Below are 19,888 nucleotides of genomic sequence, written 5' to 3' on the forward strand. Positions count from 1 at the left end.
AAGGCCCCAAAGTCACCGAGCCCTGAACTTGCAATGGGATGAATTCCAGCCAGGACAGCTTTCCTGAGGATTGAGGAAAACAAGTGACAGCATCAAATTTGCTTTCACTTATTAGCACAGCATGATCAGAACAGATAACCAAACATTAAGTAATTTTACCTAGATCTGCAGATTTGGGATAGGATTGGATCTGTGTCACCTTTTTGTCCTACTGAAATATTATTATTTCATTTTTCAAACAAAATCTCAAACTTTTTTTTTCATGGGTGGCAATAGAGGGTTTCAGTGGGGTCTGTAAATTACAAAATGTTTTATAGTGAAGCCTGTAAGGAAATACCATAAAAGCCTGGAGTGCTCTTCCAGGTTCTAACACTGATAAACACAATACACACAAGATGTGAAACAGTAATTAAAAGAATTCCCAGGGGTATATGGATGTGTTAGGTGGCTTGTCAGGCAAAACCTTTTATTCTGGATACAGAAAACCTGAAGTCAACTGTCAGGTTTAGCGCTGCTCTGGCATTTGACATTGTGCAAGTTCACCTCTATGCTTTCCTTCTCCATCATCAACTATGGGATGATCACATTGACCTTTGCAAGGTCTCTTGAGATCTACTGATGAAAATTACTGGGTGAGTGTATGATCATCATTCTTTGTACTACTGCTTCTGAAACACAATAATACATTGCAGTTATTACCTTGAGACATATAAACATAGAATGTATTAATGTTTTCAGGTACAGAGTTGTTATTTAAAGCAGTTATCTGGTGACTAAATAGACAAATTATACAAATCTCTGTTACATTGAAATTGGTAAAATGCATGCACATTAAATGTAATGTATTGTTCTTTTTGGCACTCTGTTTGAGTCTTACAGTATAGACTCATCACTGTGACCAAAGACTGTTTAGCTTCTAGGCTCGATTCTCATTTAAAATCTGTAGATGATAATCTGCATACCTTCAGCAGCAGTCATGTCTATGGGAAAAAGAAAGTGTCCATAGGCTTAAAACTGAATGGTGTTTTTTACTGTTTTTTTTTCTATTTTTAATGCATATGGGAAGTAAGAATAAGTTCAGAGTCATTTAAAAAGCCTTTTAGGAGGCTGCACAAAAACAGTACACTGCAAGAATCTGTGAATAGTGGATTTGATGGCCATTTTGACTCTTCCTTTTATTCTTGTGTCTACTTTTGTTCTGCCTAAACCAGCTTGGTTATTGTTGCCCCTTCTAGACCCTGTCCTTGGGGATCAGTGTATAGCTCCCATTGTTTGTCAAACTTGAATAGACTGATCCCAGGCTCTGATTCTGCATCCACTTGAAGAGAGTGGTACTGTCAGGGCAGAAACTCTCTTGGAGGAGGCTAAAATACAAGCAGAAGCTTAATGAAAGGATTGTAGAATTGTCCTGAGTTGGTTTCAAAAGCTAAAAGAGAAATAGTCCTGACATTTGTTTAAAGAGTTTGTTCTGGAAGAGAACAGAGTGCTGGAATGCACATTATTTGGAACGCATAAAGCACACTTTAGATGGATTAAATATCTTTTCCCTGAGAGGTTTAAAAAATCAACTTTAAAGGAGAGACATCGTGGACCCTGACAGTTTTCTAGAGATGGGTTTTTGCCCAGATCCAGTTTGATTATCTCTACCAATTGTCTAGATGATGCAAGATATTTATTAGTAGATTTTGTAGCCTAATAAATGAGTGAATAATTCACAACTCTTTACAAAATCATCTGATGGGCCCAATAAGTCATCCCAGTCCAGTAAATTGCATTTTTAATATAATAAAATGTAAGGAAATGCATCTGGAAATAAAGAATGCAGGGATGGGGCAAGAATGGCAAAAAGTACCTCAAAAAAGTATTTAGTTGTTACTATTTCAATGTGACCTCTCAGGGTAATACTTTGGTAAACTGGACTACTCTAACGATTTCCTGTATAAAATACAGAATATATAGGGGAGACAGGGGAGTGACACTGTCTTTGTCCACAGCACAGGGACACTGGAATGCTGCACCACTTCTGGCTCCCACGGTTAGGGTGGGAGGAAAACCACAGGAAATTGTTCAAAGGAGGAACATTAATGAAGGGGATAACACGATATAAAATAGCGGCATAGGAAGCTCAAGCTATTCAGGTTACCCAAGACAAAGCTGCGAGGCGAGGATGGCAGCGCACAGACCAAACGGTGAGAAGGTCAAGCTAGACAAACCCATGCGGATCGCGTGCCAGCATTACCTGGCTGCCTGCACCTGACGGGCCCTCAGCCACAGCATGTCAGCCGCCAGCTGGGCCCGCCACCCCCGGGCCAACAGCTGTGCAAGGCGCCGTTCATTCCCGAGCGCGGAAAGCCTCCAGCGGCGCGGCGGAGCGGGGGCGCGTTCCCGTGCAGGAGCTGACAGCGCGCTCCCGCCCCGCGCCTGTGGCCGCTCCTCCGGCCACGCCTACCGGGGGCGGGGCCACTGCGTCTGACGGACAGGCCCGCGGGCCAATGGCGCGTGGTGCGGCCGGCAGCGCGCGGTGGCGGGGCGGGGCCTCGCCAATGGCGCTCCGGTTGCCGAGCGCGATGGCAGCGGCGCCGCCCAATGGGAAAATTCGGGGCGCGGGAGGCGCGCGCGCCGGTTCGCGTGCGGCCGCAGGCGGGCGGCGCGCGGCAGCGAGGCGTCCACGGCGCGCGCTCCCTCACGCCCCCTCACGCCTCCCGCCCTCTTGCCCCCAGGTGCGAGTGTTGAGGAATGTACCCCGCTTGGAAAAAAATAAGCAAATAAATAGAGAGGTGGGCGGGCGGTGGCATCATGGTCTGGGCCGGGCAGTGCGCTCCCGTCTCCCCGCGGGCCGCTCCGGTTGTTTTCCGAGCAGTAGTTTGGGGAGGGCCCGCGTTTTCTAGCCGTGCCCTTGGACCTTTTTGCTGGAGCGGCACCGTCAGTGGCCAAGCCGGAGTGCGGGAGCGGGGACCCCGCGGGCCCGATGGCAACGAGTCCATGTGCTCTGTAGAGAAGGGGAATTCCCCTGTGTGCTCTAAAAATCTCAGTAGAAAAGGTAAATGCAAGAAAAGGGTTAATGAGTACTTCCACCTCCCCCTCCTTCCTCCCCCCCCCCGTTGGATAAAGATGGTCTTGGATACCCTTTGTAAATAGGAATGTGGAGGTGGGAGGGGAAAATCAGCCCGGCTCCGACTACTCGGCTGCCTCGCTGGGTGAGCAGGCGGGAGGAGCTGGTGCAGCCCGGCCGCTCTCCCGGGGAACGCGCGGGGGACGGACGGGCACCCGCGGGGCGGGCACGGCGGGAGCGGCTCCTGCGCGGGGAGCGCGAGAGGAAGACAAGAGGCTGAAATGCTGCCCAGCGGCTGCCCAGCGGTTTATTGAAGAGTTGGGGGGTTTCCCCTTTTTATTTTTTTTTTTAACATTTTTTCTTTTTTTTTTTTTTTTATTGTACGCCGCCTCCTTGAAGCCAGTTGCAGCAAGGAAAATAAGCTGAGGACAGAGAAATAAGACGGAGATGGTGAGCAGATCGCTGGGCTGGGGGGGAATGAATGAGGTTGCCGGGCTATTTTCTGTGAGGTTCTTGCAGGGTGTAGTACGTTTTGGGGTGATTTTGCATCACGATTCGGGGCTAGACTTCTTTGTTTGCTAAAGGTTGCTGGTTCAGGTTTAACAGCGTTCATCAGTTTATTGTGAGATGCGCAACGAGGAGTTGATGTATGCGAATGCCCGAATTACATAGGCAAGCCACACACACAAGCAAGCCCTAAACAAACCAACATCGTAATAATCCTGCAATATGATGGGCAGCTCGTATCATGGAGGGAAGTCATTGCTCAGGTTATTTGTGGCATGCATAGGAGATGAGTCTCTTTGTAGCAAAGACCAAACAAAATTAACCTATTTTTTTCGCACACGCGACATCCATTACAGACTTAAAAGCCAGAGTTAGGGGGTATTTTTTTAATTTTCGCTTTCCCTGCAGCATTGAGGTCCACGGTTAGATCTGACGTTTGTAGAAGTTGAAAAACTCTTTGAAATGTTCACTTCTAGTGAATATGAAATAGTAAAGACTGTCTTTCTTGCTTTTTCTCTTTTTCTTTCATGTAGGCACTTGTTTGTGTATGTGAAAGGGGGAATTCTTAAAACATGCACTTTGCTTGTTACGCTGTACTGTTGTGCTTTTAGGTAGGTCACAATGCAAAACGTGATTCATAGCATGTTAAAAAACAAAACCCTAAGCAGATTTTTTTTATCAAGTGAAGACCTTTATCGTACCAATAGCTTAAACCCTAAATACAAGTTTTGCGGGGGGGAGGCGGGAAACAGCTCTCCTGATTTGTATTAATGGGAATGCTTTATGGTAAAAAATCCTGCCTCTAAATGACAGAATATTGACATTGCCTGATTGTAACTTCCTGTGGATAAAGTACTGCAATCTGCTGAATACACTAGTCCTTTAAGGCTCCATAAATTTAGACATATTTTGTTTACAAAATTGTGTAGCACTGCATGGTGCAGTAGTAAAATCTGAAATTTTAGTGATTTTTAGAAATACTGCAAGGCACTGCAAAAGAGAAAATATGCAGCCTTGTATTAAATCTCTTATGGAAAAAAAGGAAAAGGTTTGTTGTAATAAAGTAATACAGGGTATGCACAGTGACTAAAGTAACTGCAGGGGCTGGAGAGTTTGGAGTTTGTATAGAAAAAATAAGTTGTGAACTATGCTGGGGTCTTTATCCTGCTAGGTATTTAGATGGATGATTCTTAAATTTATTTTAAGCAGCATCTCTGTCAATTCTGGTCTGAAATATTTAAATTATAGCCTCCATTAGGCAAATGGGTTTATCTTCCCATTGCTTGGCCAAAGGAATGCATTAGGAAGGCAAGAACAATAGTTTGACTGCATGGTTCATCCTTGTGCATTGTTCAGAGATCATAGTTTGCATTTTATATGACATTGGTGATCTTTATAAAAAGTGGACTTGCTTTGTTTTATTGTTGTGCCATAGTTGCAGTCAAATAACTGAATTTCAATTTATATAACCATAGTTTTGATGTTCTATTTGGCTAACAAATAATTCCCTTCTTTGAATTTCATGTCTTAAATTCAAAATCTCTGCAATTGATTTCAGTATCAGAAAGTTTTTAATATTGGAAGAACCAACAAGAGCTACAAATAGAGGGAGTTTCCCATTTTATTGAGATAGGACACTGTACTAGAAATGGCAAAATTCTTGCCTCTTGCTTATACTTCAAATTTTGTACAAACTGTAGTTTAGATTAGATATCTTGTCTTGAAGACCATCTGTATGCATATTACAGTTATATAAAACTAAGCTTCTGTACTTGATTTTATGTAATGCAACACATTATATCTGCAGTGCTTTTGGTGGATCTTGGGTAGTGTCAGAATTGATACACTGCAAGGAAACCTGTTAGAATTCTTGTGCTGCCAGGTTTATAGTTTGTTGCTCTTAATATTTTATTGTGTGAGTATAAATCATTGACACAGACATTGTAAACAAATGCTGTAGCAGCTAAGTGTGATTTTACATTTGGCTTGTGCATTTCTAGTTTAACCAGAGTATGAGAGTATTCTGTCAGGTGTGGGGGCATCCTAATGGCCATCATGGTTACCTTCAAAGCACTTAGGTCAATATCTTTTACTTTCTTGTCTGTCTCTACAGAATAAGGAGGAAAAGGCCAACTCTAGGGTTTCACCAGTATGGATAGGGAAGGAATTTCACATGTGTTGCATGCGGTTTCCTTATTCAGACTTCATGTGTATCTCCTGGAAATTAGCAAAGATTAAAATCCACCTATTTCTAGAAAAAATGTTCTTTCCATAATTCAAGACATTTAGAGTATACATGCAACTTGACAAACATATTTTCTTCACAGAAGGGCATTAGAGGTTTCATGGGTTTAAGCATTAAAATAAGAACAGGGCGATTTTCTTAAATTTCAGGTAGGATGTGATCTACCTGAGAGCTGAAGCAAAGCAGGTAACCACCTGAGCATCTGAGTAAAGAAACAATCACCTTAGATAATGAAGTGGCTTTTATTTCCTTCTACTAACTTGTGTAAAACAAAGCCAACCCCAGAAAACTGCAGTGCAAGTGTTTTGTTCCCTATTTGTCCTTTTCACTCCTATCCTTGCATTTCACAGGCAGTCCAAAACAAACTGAAAAGCTACTTCTGGTGCAGTCTGCTGAGCTTCTAGAGTCTACATCTTCTCCATTAGCTTAGGTTACATTTGTTTTAAGCAGTATTTAAGAGAAATAGCTAATTCTAGTAAATCCAGTTCTTTTTGTGACTGGTTTTGTCAACATTCTAAGAACAGACAGCTTAATTTAGTAATATCCAATGTTTTGAAAGCCTGACAGTCAACCCTCTGGCATTCACAATTTCAAGTAGCATTTGGTGTGTTGTCTGTAAATGGCTAATCATTTAATAGTAAGTGGACAGCATCTATTACTCATTAATTTATTTACAGTGATCAAACAATATTTTGGAGTCCTGATGAAACTCATTGATAGCCCCTGTTTCAGGGTAGTCTGACATTTTGACCCACCAAAATAAATGCATTTCTTGGAATATCAGTTAATCTTGTGGATTAAAAAATGTGTAAGATACCCAATAGGAATGTGTATATGGATGGTATATTTAAATATTTTGTAACAGGTTAATGTGTATATATGTGTATATATATATATATACACACATTTATAAATATTTTGCTTTGTAGGTACATGGGTTTTGTTCCATCTTGATAAACATTTATGAGAAAGCTATCTTGGTTTGATTCTGCAAGTCTTAATGCTCTGTATAATCAACTGATGTTAATTACCATGAGATAAGTTGAGTGATTTTTGACTATAGTCAAATACATATTTTGACTATGTATTTAGAAAGAGTAAAATTGTAATATTCAGACCACAGGTTCCAGACTAAGGGGTCCAAGAAGGTCGTTCTCATCCACCTCTTGCATAGTGGTGATGCTGCTGCTGGCAGTATTTCAAGGTACTGAAATCCACTGAGAACATATGGGCAGGGTTGTGCCTCTGTCTCGCTCTCCAGTTTATGTTTCACTGGGAAGACCTTTCTGTTCCTGAGCTGCATGCAGTATGCTTCATCTCTTCAGATATGATGGTTTTCTTAGACAATTTGGGATTTTTGTTCCATAAGGTCCTTGACTGGGTTGTCAAAATCTTCTGTGCATGCTTCAGTTGATGTTATTTATAGTTATGCTTTTTCTGCATCTCAGAGCACATGCATTTTGTTTCAGGAGCTGCGACAGGGTTTCCATGAGATACCGTGCAGATATACACCAGTGCACCACTAATCTATTAGCTTCTGATTTGTAGGTCAGGGAGGAACTGAGATTTTGCTATCTAAGCAGTATCACCTCTTTGCTGCTTCAGTGCTTACGTGACATCTCAAGTTGGCTGAAAATTAAAAGGACACTGTCAAGGTATCTTTGACAGTTTCATTTTTATTATTTATTTTGTTTGCCTTGTTACTGCTGTCATAAGCCATTGGAAACTTGAAATCTAATGTCTTAGCAACAGGCCTTTGTCCTCCAGACCAGGTACTGTTTAGCTGCTTATGGTTTATTTAAGAGTTGTGAAGCATTTTCTGTCTTCTGAAATGCATTATTGAATTACAGCTTAAACATTGCAAGCAAGTGAGAGGGAAGAAGTGAGTAAATCAGTTTGGGGTAGGTTCTGACATTCTGTCATTAGAGCAATCTCAAAATATTTATTATTTTCCTTATTTTTTCAGAACCTAGTAATTTGGAGTCTAGAATTATGCATCAGTGCTCTTGCACTGTTATCCTTGTGAGTGGACTTTTCAGGGGATTGGTGCCAAGACCTGCATTCTGGTTGGAAATAGCTGGAATTACCTGGTGAATAATCTGTATAAGAATTCTTACAGGTGAAGTGATATTGACTGATTGAGGTGCTGAGCAGTAGTTTTACAGGAGCTGGGCTTTGTATATCATAAATGCCTTTTTTATGCTCTAAGCTTAGTTACCTTCCCCTCTTATTTCTGCTCTCATAAAAAGAATGAGCATGGGTTTTTTTTGTACAGAAAAATGTTGCCTTAACTTGTTCCTGTATGGAGAAGTCTTTTATTAACTTATGTACATTGATTGCAATGTAAAGTCAGTGAAACTAGACCTACTGTTTCCAGTTATTTAACTGCCTCTTCTTCATCTGCTCTGGTGGTGGAAATTCTACCCATGAGTTAGAATACCTCCATGGAACCTTCTTATTACAGTAAATGTTCTCTGTTTAATTTGGGTTATGTAGTGATAAAATTTTAAGTAACTGCTATTCAGACCAGTGATAGAAGTGATGGCACAGACTTTTTTACTGGAGTATCCTGTTGGTGAGAAACTGTATTGTGATGTTTCACTATCACCAGTGTCCATGGCTACTGGATTCACAGCTTGATGAGAGCTGAATGTATATAATGATATTGGATAGTCTAATTCTTGCAGGTTTTAAAGGGGAAAACTATAATCTTTTTAACAGTATGCAGAGTAGCAAAGCTTGCAGAGATTGCCCAGAGGAAAGCAAATTGCAGTGGGACTTAAAATATGGTTCATAAAGTGCCAACTGTCTTGGGGAAGGAGAATCTCAGGTGTGAGATCACTTAAGCTGGGGTAGCTGCAATAACTTCAGGCATGTTGGTTTGATGCCTGATTGAGAGAGGGCAGCCACTTCTGGCTGTGGATTTAAGCAGTGGATACAGACAGACTTCTCTGGAGGCTGATCCAGTCTGTGAGGTTGAATCAAGTCTTCTCATTGGCACTTTGTGACCATCTCTCTGCTCAGTAGCAAATATGGGTATTTTATGGAGACTATTTTCCAAAATTAGGAATTTAAAAAGCTAAAATAATCTAACATTCCTTCTACAATTCATAATCCGATGCAAGGAAGCTTCAGTCATGTTCAGCAGTAGAAGATCAATAACCACTCATAAAACTTTGTAACAGTACCTGTATTCTAATGGTCTCAAGGTATTGAAAACTCTTAGTGTATGCAGGATCCATACACTTGAAAGTTTTCTGGAACGTTTAAGACACATATTCTTTTGTCCTGAATAAAGATCACACGTGAATTTATCTTATCAATGTAATGTCAAGTGAAGTCTCAAACAGAAATCCTTGAAAACTTAAACTGGCAGTGTTTTGCTTCTTTGCACCACAGGCTGGGGTCATGCCATGCTGGTATAACTTCTCCTCATATTTTTAGACTGGTTCTTTTTTAATTCAGTGTGACAATACAAGTAGTGAGTTATTGATAGCAACTAAAGTGAGACCATTATGACTGTAATCAATAACATACCTGCATAGAATAACAACTACTACTGGGGACATATTTTGTATTGATTCAGAAATTTATGCTGTCTCCACTACACCCAGTCTGCTACTTCCATAATTTATGCAATAAAATCTCTACTTTGGAGAAGCTGTTACTAAGTTAAATACCAGGAAATGATGACATATTAAGATGTAAATTACATATTGAAGATTTTACTACAAGCAGAAATAGCACTTGCTAAATTCCTGTGGGTTCTGATTCAGGACCAAGGCACTTCCTTGCTGCAGGCTGGAGGATAATGGAAGTCAAAACTGTGTTCCCTCTCCTGAAGCAGTATTTTAGAGCTGGAGGGAAGGGGCTGTTTTTAATGTGCTGTGACGATGGAAGATTATTGAATTGTTCAATCTATAAATTTGAAACCTCTGTAGGTTCCCACATTTTTTTTCCCGTGTTTCACTGTGCTGTGTTCCTGTAGGTGATAAACAGTCTTCAGCTTTTACAGACTACTTGCTATGCTGATGGTGGGATTTCTGAATCCTAACCCATGGTCATCTATCTAGACTAGGAAACAATCACCTCATTTCATTTATGGTCCCACAAACCACTTTCCACTGTTTTAGAAGCAGAGAAGCAGTATGGTAACTCTGATTTTTAGGAACCTTAGTATTTAAGGTTCTGAAGAATTAATGTTAAACTGAAGCTTGTAACATATATAAAAGGAACATAAGAGAATATCAGTTATATATATAAATAAACTTATACTTTGGCTCAGACTTTCAGTGATCTGTTAGGAATTTAGACCCAAACTCTTAAAGGGAATTAGGCCCCTAATGCCTATTGAATTCCTTTATATATCTTTACAATATTGTCACTGAAACCAAGGGTTTAGGAATCCTTTTGAAAGCTTAGATCACAGGTGTATAAACTTCCTTGACTTGTTTCTTTCATGTTTGTGTGATTGTTACAGCTTTATTTTCAAATACAGATTGATTAATTTGGTAAGATCTATTGACGTGTCTATTTAAATTATTGCAGCTATTTTAAAAATGCACTTACAGATCAGTTTAAGAAAAATGTCAGTCTCCACAGACTACTACCAAACTTAAAGAAGCTCTGAGTATAAAACTTGATTTTTGGTGTCAGCATATGTATTTGTTTACATTTGGATTTGAAAGACAGGGTCATACAATAAACACAAGAATTCCATGGCCTTTCTCACCATCCTTGTTTAAAGCTGCACAGTTTTGAAGGCATTTAGTACATCCCCAAAACCTGAGAAAATAATTGAGGTACATACAGCTCTTGAAGAGTTTCAAAATACAAAGTTGCCATTTATACTGATGCAAACTGTGTAATTAAGTCCAATTTCCAATTGAGGTTGTATAATTCAGAGAATATTGAACAGCCACACTTGCTTCAGGCTGTCTAGTGGACTATATTGCCCACAATTAAACAGATGAATGCACAAATAAGGATAGGCATCCTTCCAACCACTTATAGCTATATTTAGCAAATTCTTCTCATTTCCCTCTCTGTAGGAGTGTGATGTTGGTAACCTTAACATTGGCCAAGAGAACTGTCAGTGTCTTAAGCTCTGCCCTACAAGGTGTTTTACTTTCCCATATTGTTTTGACCTTGTATTTGCTCCCTTTCTTTTGCATTAACCATTTATGTGTCCTAAATGAAAAAATTGCTTTGCATTATGCACCTGAATGTAGAAAGAGGTAGAAGGTCATTCTCTATGCCACAAGGGATTAGGAGGATCTTTAAAGTTTCACAAGTTAAATGTTCTGAAATGCATTCAAGATACAACTAAGGCAGGGGAGCAATGCAGAAAAATCTATTTTTTATGGAAATCTAAGGTATAGATTCTATAATTTTTTTACATCATTTTATGTATCATTATTTCAAGAACTACAGTGACTCATGTTAAAATGCAGCAGCCTTTCTATGTAATATTACCTTCAGAAAACACAGAATTGGGCTGAGAGAAGTCCTCTAATTTGCAATAGACATTTTAAGCATAAATAGGACTATGTATTGGCTTATTATAGATTTTAATTTTTTGTACCACAGGCTTACTAGTTGTGCAATAATGAGTAAATATAGCTGTGTTTTGAAGGTGCAGTGTTTAGCCAAGGAAATTGGCTACTGATCCTGGTAGTGAAAGAACTTAACAGGTGCCAAATGCAGCTGTGTCTGTCGCAGTAATGCAGGTGGGAAGAGGAGGCTGTTGGGCAGGGATTTGGTGTGTATGGGATTGAACTGTGGGATTCCACCAATGGTGCAGAAAACAAGGCCTGAGATAGAAGCCTTTTAGCCCTTGATTAGTTAAAGTAATGCAGGGTATAGTTTGTCATGGTGCCACAAAACCAGGGAAAGACTAATAAGAATTACAGGATAAGCACAATTATTTCTTGTGAAAAGGGGTTGAAGTCTAGGGGAAAGCAGCTGGTCTCACACAGGAGACAGGGATATTTTAACATTTTTAAAATTATTTTTTCGTTGATGTGCTAAACCAACACATTTTAGAACGGTAAAAGCTTCAAAAATACTAATATAGGTATTTCTGTTGTTTCAGAAACAGACAAACTGTGGAGCTGTAATCTGTAGGAAAAGTACTGATCTCACAGTTTCTGATTTTGTTTAATTACATAGGGATAAGGCATGTAGAGGTTTCAGAAGCTTTAATGTCTACATTGTAGTTCAACTAAGAAAACTAGAATTGCACATGATGTCTGATTTAAATGAGCTGTCTGTAATCTGTTAAGTATATCTGCATGTACCTATGAGGCTGCTATTCAGAGGATATAATTATTTTGTTTACCATTTTGAGATTGATGTGGATGGAATCAATACCAGTTACTTTGCTTTTCATTACTGAAGGCATCTGAAATGTTTACCAACCCTACCTTCCTTGTGTCAAACGGATCACAAAGCCCTTATATACACACATTTGACCTTCTAGGACATTCTTCAAAGAACTGGCAGGCTTAGCATGTCACTTTTTTCCTCACTTGAAGAAATTAAATCTAATTAAGAGGATCCTACTAATACAATGTAGATACAGATTACAGGTGCACAGTGTGCAGAGTCCAGAATGAAAATAGCTGTAATGGAGACGCCGGGGGAGGGGGAAGACCCTGAAATAGGCTGACTTAATTATCAGTCTTGTACTCTAAAATAAGAGATTCAGTAGCTGCACTCATTTGAAACATTTACAGCAAGTTGGAAAATTCTATTGGGGAAAAATTTCTCAAGGCACTTTCTTCTAGACAATATAAAATGAGAAAGGCATTATGCACAAATTCAACAGTTCCACAATTGTAGTGTTAGTGATTAACCCCTGATATTTATTTCCCTCTTCTTCACCCAGGTGTGGTGATTGGGTACACCTGAATTACCTAAGTGCTTTAAGAGTGGAAGCATGAACAGAATTGACTTCTCCTTGGGAAACCTTTCACATTTCACTGGCTGTTAACGTTGTCCTTCTTACAGCAAATGTCACTTGAGACTTTGTAATAGAGAACAAAAAAATATGCTTGTGCATGCTTGTCATTTCACATGAAATCAAGTGACTGATTTCTGATAGAAATCTCAAGAGCATTGAGTTCATACGAGTTTCTCACAGATCCCCCCAGAATAACTGGGTTTTGATAATATTTTTTGAGGCAAGGAGTATTAATAGTAGATTATCTGAGAAACTAAATATTTAAAATACCTTTGATACTATGAAATTGAGAGAAACTTACCAAGAATGTACAAGACAAAATCCAACTAGTTTAAAGTAGGTGTAATATCTAGGACTAAAAAAAAAAGTGTGCTTGTTTTGTGTGTCCTTGTGTGACTGGGGAATTCAGAGCAGTCAGTGGAAGATGAAGGAATCCAACTCTCTGCATTATTGGACCCAGAGGCCATACTGTGTGATTACTAATGCATGCAGGCATGGTCAATAAATTTCATGGTTATACATCTCATTGTCATTTTTGGAGCTCATTGATTTAAGCAGCTTGTGCTGATCAAGAATATTACAACAGGCAGCACAGTGTCATATGCTGACAGGTACAAAGTGGGGGAGTCTTACTTCAATCAAAACTGAAGAAAAATTTGCTTTTAAGTGTGAACTGAATGCTGGAGCAAGTTGGCCAGAGATTGCAGAGATCATGTTCCTGAAGATTCTCAAAACCTGACTGGAAAGGATCCTGAGCAACTTGCTCAAATGGACTCTGCTTTGAGTAGGAGAGTTGCCAGGTGATATCCAAGGGTATTTCCAGTCTCAGCTGTTCTGTGTCTACTGTGCAAAAACCAGAAAGTAGTTCCAAGGTTGCAAGACAATGTCCCTTTATGTTTCTCACCAGTGAGGATAAGGCATCAGTGGCTCTCCCTTTTCCAGTGCTGGCTGTGAAGGGGAGCTGGATGGACGGAGCTGAGTCAGGCTGGGATTTGGCTGCAGCTCTGAGGGCACCATTAGCAGCTGCATTTATGAGACCGCAATTTGTGATTTTAACCAACTTGGTTGTGTCTATTTAAATTAACATTTAAGGTCAAACTTCTGTCATTAGTGCAGTAAAGAATTTTAAGAGGTTTATTCAAATTTAATGCTTCCACTGTCACTTTATACAGCTGGCTTCAAAGCATATTGATTTACATTGAACATAATCTTCTAATGAGTTTTTGTTTTTGCCAGGAGATACATGTTTCTTCCATTATCTTGTTTGCTTCTATTTTGTTCTTTGTGAGTAATATTTGCAATTACTTTTCTACAGTACTGTGTTGGTAACAGCAGCAGGAAGCCATAGTTAGCTCAGCTGGAACATTTTGGCCTCTGGAGTTCTTGTTACTGCATTCAGAGTAAGAAATAACTGCCTGCTTATCTTTGTGCCATTTGGATACTCTCATACCATTTTTTGTTCAATATTTCTTTATTGGTTAGACTTAAGACAGCTGGTAGGAATAGAAAATCCAAGTTGATTGTAACAGATATTGTCTGACATTGGCATGTCTGTAACTAGGAAGATGAAAACAATGTGCAGTAAATATTTTGGACAAGCTGAAAGAAGTTGCTAAAATAATTCTTAATTGTCCTGCTAGCTAGACTGGATGAACAAAGTGAAAATTTGCTTTTATTTGTGCACACTTTTGAAGAGCCTCAGAATTGCTGTGATAATGTATTGAGCTGTATGTCTGCTCAGTGCTTTTGTGGACATATTTTGTGTTACCTGTAACTTCCATCAGAGCAGTGTTCCTGTGGAGAGCATGTCCTGTGGCAGTTGTGGGACTGGGAGAGCTCTGCTCAGTTTGCACCTCAACAACTGGTCTGCATTAAAGCACCTTGAAGACATATTTGTAATATTAAAGTAAAGGTGCTTAGCCTTTGTTTAAAATCCTGTCTCTCTGGAAGCAGGTTACCTAATGAGCATGTTTTACTCATCTCATGGGGACAAAGCCTGAGCTGTTAAATTTGTGGCAGCAAAACGAAACAACTTTTGAACCAAGTCATCATTTTCAGCATCAATAGAAGGTGATGCCCTCGTCAGCTGGCATTGGTTCAGCATCAGGTTCCAGTCAGAATTGGCTGCTTTAGGCTTTGAGCTGCTCTTTAAGAGACCTTCACCCTTCCCTCTGTTTGGAGCTGCTGCCATGGTGGGTCTATTGAATATTTATAAGAAACTATTACGAGACTCCTTCCTCAGTCACAGTGTAAACTCGTTAGTTCTCGTCTGGCAGAATGAAGCTTGTTCAAGCTCATGACAGACTCTACTTCCATCATTTCTTCCCTGCTTGCTGGTATGTGTTAAGCCATGATACTGATTTAAGTTCAAAATACAGCTGCACTTGTACTACTACAGTAGTTTCAAGGTTGGCTTGGTTCCTGAGAAACTCAGACCTTGTGGGACCTGGAGTTTGGCAGACTACACTCATAACCTTGTTTAAAAAGTTAAGGCTAGAAAGCTTGTTCTCTTGCTCTGCTGCTTGACTTAACGAATGTTTTAGTCAGCTGTGTACAGAGATATCCAAAATCACACTGAATCCTCACCCCTTGCAATTTTTAGAATATGACATTGCAAAAAGTTAGGGGTCTGTTTTAATATTAGGAGATTGTTCTCATCAAAAATTTTTACAGTTCACTTGAATTTCTCTTCCCATTAACATCTTCAGATGCTGGAAAGAGATGAATTTTTAATCAAATGTAAATTACCAGAACGTCAAACACACTTTTTGAACAGAGTTTCTCATAAAAGACAAAAAGTTATAACATACATAAATATAAGTTGTGGATAATTATAATTTCTTCCTGAACTCTTCTTAGGTCTTAGAGGCATGTGTAGGTAGCAGAGTATCCAGATTCGTAGCTCAAGTGATAGCTCGAGCTTACATCATCATGAAGAAATTCACTGATTATTTACTTTTTTTTAGCAGATCATAATTTTCCACTTGTTTTAAGAGTAGAAACTTTTAAAATGGCTCACACAAGATAGACATATTCAATTAAAATCATTTTAGAAATGCAGTTTAGGATTTGTTGCTATGTTTTAAAATTTTGTCAAGCTATTAGTGGCATTTTTTTTTAATATGTATTATTACCCTACTGATGTAAAATCTTATCAAGCTATTAGTGGCATTTTTTAAATATGAAGTATTACCCTACTGATATCTGTTTAATACTATTTCTGATGATTTCTGTAACTGTGTTTCTTTTGGTTTAGAGGAAATTGTGTATTCATTTTTTTCTTGGAAAAAGGGCTTTTAAAAGGGCAAGCATTGGCAAGATTTTGCTTCTGACCTCTGGATTCAGTTGCTCATCAGACAAAGTCTGAATTACTAATAAAAATGAAACTTTGAGGAAAATTCTCGCCTGAGGTTGGATTTGCACTGATTCAACATGTTTTTTATGATTAGACCATCTCCCTCAGTGCTGTTTCTGGAACAACGTGACCCTTTAATGAATTTTATTTGGTGACAAACTGAATTTCCGTATACGTGCTCTACTTGCTTGTGTATTTTGTGTTTGGGATATGGTTTCTCCTTTGTTCTGCAGCACTTAAAAGCATTTACTTATCAGAGTTGAAGATAAATAAAGCATCCTGTTAGTAATTAGCTAGATTTTCATTGTGTCATCCTGAAGGCCCTGAAATTCCTGTATTGAGACATAGTGTTGTCTAACAACTTGTAAATTATGAAATGAAACATAAAATTTACTGTGGAAGGTGATGACACCTGAGGAGAAAATACAGATTTTTGGGAGGCAGTCAAATGCTGACTTGCTTAAAGGAATTGGGGGGACAAACCCCAAAGTCTTCCTTCATAAAAACAATCTGCAGGTAGTTTAGTTCATATTTTTTAGATCACTTAAAAATCAGTTTCTCAGATACAAGAAGCTGTTTTTCCCATTGAGTTCACAGGCATCCTTGGTGGATCATAGTGTTGGTTTTGTCTGGTGTTACTGGGTTCAGGTGTGGCCTTGTGCGGGACTACTCTACATCCAGAGCAAAATAGCCCCTAATTATTTGTGAGATTCATTACTTAGATCACTGCTGTGAATCCCTGTGTCAGTGTGAGTGTCCTAGAAATCCAGTGTAGCCAGCAGTAGAAGGGTCAATGGCCAGTGGTGCTTTGGCATTGTAGTGCTACAGCTACACTTGGGCATTTATTGATTGATTGATTTATATATTTATTCCAATCACAAATGATTTTTGGAGTTCATGACCCAAAGCTGTCAGTAGAAACTTTGCCACATACTAGATAGATAGATAGATATTTCAGCCTTGAACTTTGATTTTGGGAAGTAGGAACTCTAGAGATGGATGAAAGCCTTGAATTCAGCTGTTTTGAACGAGGGATGGCAGTGCAGTTTTGGCAGGTGTTTGGGCTGTGAACTGTATGGGAAGTTGACTCATTCCTCAGGTCAACAAGCCTTTAGTCACACTAGTTAGAGTTTATTCAGAGTTCGATCTGCCTCTTATGTTTTCCAGGGATATCCGTAACTGAGTTGTGCTTTATGAACAAAGGGAGGGACCTAACAAGTCGCCTGAAAGGGTGGTAAGAGTTGGCAAAATTTCTTATATATGTTTATATTTCTTTCATTATTACATGTGTTTGTGTGTATGAAATCTAGAAGCAAAATTGTCTGGGACAGTAAATAGATTTTGAAAGTAGCAGTCTCACAGTTGACATTCGTTAGGCAACAATAAAGTGATAAAAGACTAAATTCTTTTTATAGTAATAGCCTGCAGTGACCTTCCTCTCAAACAGAAGGACTTTTGAACTGAGTATGGCTAAAATATGCAATAAGCCTGCTTGGAATATCAAATCACCAAATAAAAACAAATGTTTGTTATAATCAAAATGTAAAATAATCAACTGCATATAATGTAGCTAAAATAAAGCTTCCAAAACTTTATAAATGGGCCTTGTCAAGATGTTTTGTTCTGCTGCTGCCTGGCTTTTAGACAAGAGGTGAACTGACTTCCCACCTCCTGACTGGCCCTTCTCAGCCCCTCAGATTTGTGTTCAGCTGTTCAGACAAGTTTCATTTGGGGTTGTTCCCAGAGCTGTCTGTGCAGAAATCTGGCAGGGGAATGTTGCACAGTTCTGAACTCTGTGGTTACCTCAGCATGGTGGGGTGTGGGCCTTGCTGCCCCAGAGCCTCCCTGCTGTAAGGGACAGCACAGTCAATGTAGGCAAAGAGCAAGCAATTTATTAATTTGTATGGCTTTCACTGATCTTAGAAGTTATTCCTGAGACCTAACCAGGCAGAAGCTTCCTTACACAAGGAAAAGTAATTTACATTGGTATAAAGGAACATAATTAAAAAAAACCTGATCTCTTATATTACTAAAACCAGAAGATGGCTGTACTTGCTAAATGAATAACAATGATCAAATAATTCAAACTTCTAAAAGCTTTCATTTCTTTTTATTAGTCTTCTTTTAAATTTGTTTAAGGGAAAGTAGATTTTTGGGTAAAAGATGGGAATACAATTTACACAGTACAAGCAGAACTGAAAACTACTGCTTCTGAATATCCTAAGCAGTATAGAAGAGGTGGGAGATTTCTTAGGGGATTTTTCACTATAATAGTCAGCCTGAGGTGAAATTCGTATTTCAGTGAACTATTTAGAGCAAAAGAAAATTATTGTAGGGGTGAAAGGGAATAAAGTAATAGGAACAGAAGGTGTTATCTTTCACCACACAGCCTCACTACTTGTTTAAAATTAGGTTAAAAGGTATAAGGCAATCAAATGAAATGCTGTTTGTAGAGACATGACAAACATGTATCTGTTTTTATTCTGCAGTATATTTGTGAATGTATAGCTTTGAAAATCTTCCTACTTTTTATACTCTGAAGATTCAAACAGTACTAATTGTCCTATCATTACCAAAGGGCATTTTTCCAGAGTTCATGTCTAAGACTGATTTCTTGTTTCAGAAGTGAGGTATTCTCTGTGTTCCTTTTAAAGAGCATGTCACCCTTAATCAGGAGAGCCATACATTTTCAGAATGATGGTGCTTTCAATTTATTGCTTGTCAGCCCTAAAGAATGCTAGTCATTTTCTTTACAAGTGCAACTCATTGACTGAAACTGCTAACTTATAAAGCAATTTTAGGTTTATTTTGATTGGTTATTGGTTTGTGGCTTTTAATGATGAGATTGGATTGCATTTCTGTGCAATAGACATTGTGGTGGAAAATCTGGAAAGCTGGAGCCGTTTGGAACTGCTCTTACTCCCACTGAGGTCAGCAGTAGCATTTCTGTGGCTTTCAGTGGGCGTAACATTATACTGTCTGAATGTGAAGGCTTTTCTTTCAAAAACCACTTATAATAGTCTGCTTTAGTTAGGGTTACATGAAAACTAAGTAACTATTGTACTGCTTGTTTATGAAAAAAAAAAGCTATTTCCTAAGTAGGAGAAAGAAGTTGTAATCATTTCTGTTGTTCCAGCATATTGGGCGTTTTGATACCTGCAGCTCTGGAGTCATAGAACAAAACTAGTTTTGATTATATTCTCCAGTGTGTTTTATTATATTGTCTGTGGGAGTAGATTGGAGCAAACTGAATGCCTTCTCACAAGGCAGGGAGTGTTACGGGATGAATCCTTGCAGGTATTAATGGTCATGTAAAGAAGGAATCTGGATTGGAGAGGAAGTGTCATCTGAATATATGTAGTTTTCAAAACTGTGTGTTAGTTCTCAACTTTTATTAAAAGTTAATTATTATTAGTGGCATTTTCACAGATGTCAGTTAAGAAAAAGCTTTTTTCTACAAAGGTGAACATTTCAAAATGTGAGATGCTATGTGTACTATGCAGTAACTGTCAAAAGAATTTTTTTTAAGCTCTTCTATGAAGATGCTATTACAAGTGAACTTGGCATAAGGGCTTCTAGCCCATGGTTGCCTAAAGAAGATTTCTTAAACATCAAAAATAAATGCCTTTTCAGAAATTAATGCTAAATAGTCATTTCCAGAATTGTAGTTGTGATTTAAATGGTCAGTTTTGCTTGCAGTATACAAATTGGAATTGACTTGATTTGAAATGTGTTCTAGGCTGCCAGATTTCAGACCTCAGCCAT

At 38.9% G+C, this 19,888-nt stretch overlaps 1 protein-coding gene across 7 annotated transcripts in view; it reads left to right on the top strand.

Moving 5' to 3' along the window:
• The first annotated feature begins 3,419 nt into the window (after positions 1-3,419).
• ARVCF (ARVCF delta catenin family member) overlaps positions 3,420-19,888 on the top strand; it is a 246,679-nt gene continuing 230,210 nt past the window's right edge. For 4 of the 7 annotated variants that reach the window (XM_036393091.2, XM_036393096.2, XM_036393095.2 and 1 more), the window contains exons 1-2: positions 3,429-3,502; positions 17,291-17,357. The gene's annotated coding sequence lies outside the window, so the exon portion shown is untranslated. Of the gene's footprint in view, positions 3,503-17,290; positions 17,358-19,888 lie in introns of all 7 variants that reach the window. The other 3 variants (XM_036393099.2, XM_036393092.2, XM_054516766.1) reach the window with 3 other exon arrangements.

Source organism: Molothrus ater, chromosome 18 (genome assembly GCF_012460135.2).
Source record: "Molothrus ater isolate BHLD 08-10-18 breed brown headed cowbird chromosome 18, BPBGC_Mater_1.1, whole genome shotgun sequence".
NCBI lineage: Eukaryota > Metazoa > Chordata > Aves > Passeriformes > Icteridae > Molothrus > Molothrus ater.